The 5,456-nt window shown below is 45.2% G+C and overlaps 1 pseudogene; it reads right to left on the reverse strand.

Moving 5' to 3' along the window:
- Positions 1-2,478: 2,478 nt before the first annotated feature.
- Positions 2,479-2,595, reverse strand: LOC136655179 (5S ribosomal RNA; annotated as a pseudogene).
- Between the last annotated feature and the right edge of the window lie 2,861 nt (positions 2,596-5,456).

Genomic DNA, 5,456 nt, shown 5'->3' on the forward strand with positions numbered 1-5,456 from the left:
CAAGAGTTAAACAAGCTGCTACTTTGGGGGTGGGGAGCACTGCTGTCCAATCACCATTATAGCCACACCCCTTGGCATTAATAAATCAGGCAGCAGCTTCTAGAGCAGCTATTTTCAACCACTGTGCTGTGGCTCATTGGTGTGCCGCAGAATTTGGGGATGGTCATTTATTACTAGGGCAATTGGGGACGTTAGCCCCCCTACCAGCAACATGATGTGCCTTGTCAATGGTAAAAAAAGGATGGTGTGCCTTGACCAGTTTAGTGCCTTGTCAGTGTGCCATGAGATGACAAAGGTTGAAAATCACTGCTCCAGGGCCTCCAGGGGTGTGGCTAAAACGTTTGGGAACCACTGGCCTAATGCATTCTGGGATACTATCCCAAACATTACATACATGGGCAGAAATGTCATTGATTCCTGTAAATTGCAGTACTCCTTTGTGAAAACAACATCGTCAGAAATACCATAGAACTGGTGGCAGGTGGGGAACATTCACCCTAGGTAGCTTGAATGATTTCTCTTTGGAGTCTCAGTTATCCAAACTAGCAGAAAGCCACTTCAGAGTGAAGTATCTGGGTATTTCCACTTGATTACTGCCTACAGCAGAATCGCAAACAATGCCACGAGGGACTCTCTACTAAAGACGGAACACTCAAGTTGTGCAGTTTGAGCTTTCAATAACATTTTCTAAACAGAATGGAGCTGGGCCACTTCTTAGCTGGGAGAAGAATAGGGGAAGATTATAGCGCTGTATCCTCACCCTTTTCGTCTCCTTGCCTGGTGTTCCGATTTAGACACAAAGACTTCTCAGTGGGCACACACAAGCGAAGGCCAAATCAAAACAACAAAAACCTGTTTTCCCCCCTCTCTTTTTCTCTCTGTACAACGAAGTTATTATGGGACTCGGGCTTTCTTGTCCTTTCAAAGCTCTCAGTTGCCTTTGTATTCATGTGTCTTTGGCTTTCTTAGAGCTTTGAGCAGTTCTGAAAAAATAGGGCATGGCAAAAAAAAATTGAAATGTGTTGTCTCTGAAGGTATATATTTCTACCCACTGCACACACTTCCTCGTCCTCACGTGGCTCTTTGTGACTCCAGCTAAGCTCTGATTTTGTCACATCCATCAGTGTTACATAAAACTGCCTTAAACTGAATCAGTCCATGGGTCTACCCAGCTAAGTAGTGTGAGTGCAGGTCTTGGGTGCAGGGTCTTTTCCAGGCTTGGCACCTTCATCTGAGCCTCTTGAACTCAATCTGGCTTTTGTGTGCTCCTTCAGTTAATTGAGTAATGCCCCAATCCCATACTTACCTTACACCAACGTGCAGGCCTAGGGTTTTGCAAACGTGCCATAAAGCACCTCTGCAGCACTCTGTGAGTAAGGAGAGCTGGCAGGAAGCCCTGCACTATCCTGCCATTGCCGGATCTGGAGCTGTGCCCGATGGAGCAGGTAGGACATGCTTCAAGCGGCACAGGGGTAGATGGAGGGGAGGGGATATAAGGGCAGTAAGAGGGTGGAGGGGGTGGATCAGAGCCAGAGGGGGCAGGACCAGTGGAGGAGGCCTCTGCCATATCTTATTCTTGCTCCCAAACCTTTTCACCCAACATGAGGCTTCATGGACTTGCACAGTGTGATTTCACTGTGTTAGAGAGGAATTTACCTTTTCCTGGTTCTTTTCTGAGCAGCCAAATTGAACGACAGAGACTTGTACTGCTCTTTAGTCCATCTTTATTTCTCCAGCAGATTTACCATACAGGACAGAAACAAGACCGTCTCAGGATATAGGACCAGCTCCCCAAGCAACTTCCCCCTGATCACAGGTTTTATAGCATTGTGTAAACATCCCTCCTCCAATGAGACTCCCTTATGCAAGCTTTGGCTCTCATCCTGGGACTTTCTGCAATTCTCAGATCAGGAGGTCACTTTGCCCTGAACATCCTGACATGTTTCCTGTATCTCTTTCTTGGTACATCCTGACATGTTTCCTGTATCTCTTTCTTGGTACATCCTGACATGTTTCCTGTATCTGTTCTCCCAGATGTTGTCAGAGCAAAAAGTCCCCGGTCCCCAGCCGACTGAGCCCTTGGTCATAAACATGTTTTTCGCTTTATCTGCTGCGTAAGCAGGCTTAAAGCTGGAACTGCAACCCTCCGGCTGCAGCCATGACGCTAGGCCTCAGCTGTCCTAACTGCAGAGTAATATTCATTCCTGGCTCCTTAGAACATAGGATAACTCACTAAATATATTATTTAATAAAAAGAGATTATAAAACAGGTAAACCCTCTAAAATTTCCCACAACTGTCACAGATCTGAGTAGTCCAATTGGGCAGGCTGGGGCTTGACAAAAATGTTCCCGTACCCCAAGGAGATCTCCAGTCTGCTCATTCCCAGCATTGGAGACAGTGTGGGCCATGTGGCGCCGCTGCACCAGCACTGAATAGGGTTGGTTGGCAACCTTCAGTCTCGAAAGACTATGGTATAAGCCTACAGCACCCGGTATTCCCAGGCGGTCTCCCATCCAAGTACTAACCAGGCCTGACCCTGCTTAGCTTCTAAGATCAGACGAGATCGGGCATGTGCAGGGCAACAGTTGCTGGGTTGGGTTGACCATTACAATGTGGAAGTGAGTGTCCATTTTTTTCTTTGTTACCTATGTAGTTTACACTTGGGATAGTTGCTTTAAAAGCTCCAGTTCATGGAATTTTTGCATATTGTCAGCCCCACTGTTCAACTTGAGAGGGCTCAATTTTAGCAACCACTGAAGACCTATCAATTCATCATATTCATCAACTGATTAAATCTTGCAACTCTAATTCTGGTTCCTGCTCTTTCAAAAACTTACCAAACATCTCATTTGGTCACATTATTAATGTGACCTTATTGGGTAAATAAACATTTACCTGTATGCCTCTGTTTTGTTCCCCCCACTCGGAATGGCTCCTAAGGGGAGGTAGAGGGGCTGCTTGCACACACTGCGATGAAGTTCCTGCAAAATGTAGTGCTTTGCACCCCCCTTTAGCTACGCCACTGATGACATGAATTCCAGTCCTGCTCAGTTTGGCTGGGACTTTGAGTGCCCTCCACACCATCAGTTCCTATAGGCAGGAAAAACCAGAAAGAATGAAAGGGCTCATCGCCTCCTCATGGTTCCTTGCAGTCTTGGGAAAGAGAGACTCCCAACCTTGCCAATTTGCTCTTTGCAAGAACAGCCCTTTGGCACTAGTTGGGGATCTTTCCTCTTGGTTTTTCATCCTTTCCCCCCCTTTTGCTGCCTTTATTTTTTTTTCCACTTTGTTATTTTGTTTCCTCCTTTGTTATTTTGTTCAGCTGTTGTATCTTTGGTTTATTATTCACCAATAAAGGAAGAAAAAGTTTATTGCGTGAGGTAGCCCAATGATCTGTTGAATATATATTAAATGATAACAAGTACAATCTGTGCATGAAGAATTATCAGTCAAGCAGAGAAGTAATTAGTTGCTGCAGATTGGGGTGACGAAAGTGTAACCATCTGAGTGAGGGCACCAATGGGGTAGTGAAATGTTTTGAACGGAACTCCTCTTTAATCACTTAGGAAGTGATATACTGAATGGTGGTGCCCAGTGTCTGAGACCTTCCATCCAGATAGCCAGGACTGTGTAGGTCAGGGAATAAACTGCTGACACAACCAAGAAGTATGAAGTGCTTCTGCCCAGATCAATCATATTAATGTTTCTTAATTAGCTTGGTATCATGCTATAATTCAGTTTTATGGCGACTACCAAGAAACTACAAGGAGATTTACACATCATCATCATTACAGCAAGGAACACGGAAAGGATTTGGTATATTAGGCATGATTCTTGTAAGGCTTGTTCACACAGTTATGTTTGACAAAGGTTTTTGTTCATTCTCAGACAGAGGCGTGTCTGGGATTCTTTGGAGAAAATACTGTATGGACCCAAATAACATGGTGAAAATGCTTTTCAGAGCAGCTACAATTGCAGAGATCATGGCAAGCTATACTCGCATACTACTGGTCCTCTTGGCACTTTACTTACATGACCACAAAAATCCGGAACTGGTTTGGGGAGAAGGTGCAGGTCAGTAGTGGAGCAATGTTTTAGATCTGCTGCTGCAAATAACTGCCCCCTTCCAGACCTCAACACTTCCCTTCTACCCTGATTCCTGCCCCATTCATCCCCCTCCTAAGCCAATCTGTCCACTGCCTGCCCCTTGTGGCAACTTTCTAGTGTTGGGGCATTTTTGAAGGTTGCTGTCATGTGGTCATCACCGCTTGCTGTTTTTGATGGTGGCCCAGTTGCACAAGACAGCATGTCACATTTTGCAACACCAGAAAGGCTTCTGTGCCACAGAAATATGAGCTCCAACAGCAGAGGAGTCTGTTAGGATTGGGCCCCATGTCTTGAAATGGTGAAACTTACAAAAGAGCAAGAGTTGGAAATGCTTCTGAACAACGTCTGTGGTGCCAAATTGTGTCCGTACTTCAGACTGCAACAAGGATCAGAGCTGGAAAAAAAAAATGAAACTTTTTCCATGTTGAACTGTTGTTAGAGAAACTCCCAAGGGGCAGCTGTTGCTGCTTGTAACTACAACTGAAGGAAGCAGGAGGAATAAACAGGTTTTGGTGCTGCTGCTCGTAAATAAATATTCCAGCAGTGGTTTGCTTTCTTTGAGAAAGTAATCATGCAAACTGCTAAGAATCACATTATGTTTTATTTAAGCACTAAGCTGAGCCACACCAGGCACTTGGGGAGAGCACACCTTGGGTGATCATTTATTTATTTTATTTATTTTGGTTCCCGCATACATATGTAAAAGCATTGTCAGTGTCAGGCTCTGGGCATGTTACCAGATGGTAAAAACGTTTAATCAAGCTGAAGCAAGAAAATCAAAGCAATTGAAAACAAAATAACAGGAAGTTTGAAAAATGCCTTTCCAGGCAGCAAACCAGAACTAAAGCTCACCTCTTTTGATTCCTTCAGAACCCCCACACCCACAAATGCATCTATATGCCTTCCCTAGCCTTGAATTTCTTCTCCCTCCCACCCAGCCTTTCGCCTTAAAGCTGAGTGTCCATGTTGGAGATAATCACTTGAAACACATCAGCCGTGTTTTAATGCCATCCTTTACAACAGATGAACAGCAAGCCTTTTATTCAGACCACAAACCAGGCAAGATGTTTGTAGGAAGGTATTCTAAAGAGATGGGCTTTGAAACCACCTCTGCTCCACACAGATATCTACACAGCAGGGACGTGTGGTGGGTGGGGAGGCAGGTGAGGCAGAGCCTCCCCACTGGAGTCCTTTGAAAAGTGCCACCACCGTGGGAGGTGTGCAAGCAGAGCATGCATGTGGATTGTGTGCAGTGGCATAGCTAAGGGGGTAGCAGTTGCACCGGGCATCAAGCTTCAGGGGGGCAACAAGCTGAGCTTGACACTAGTGACCCAAATTGTGAAAATC

This window comes from Tiliqua scincoides, chromosome 5 (genome assembly GCF_035046505.1).
Source record: "Tiliqua scincoides isolate rTilSci1 chromosome 5, rTilSci1.hap2, whole genome shotgun sequence".
NCBI classification, from domain to species: Eukaryota; Metazoa; Chordata; class Lepidosauria; order Squamata; family Scincidae; genus Tiliqua; species Tiliqua scincoides.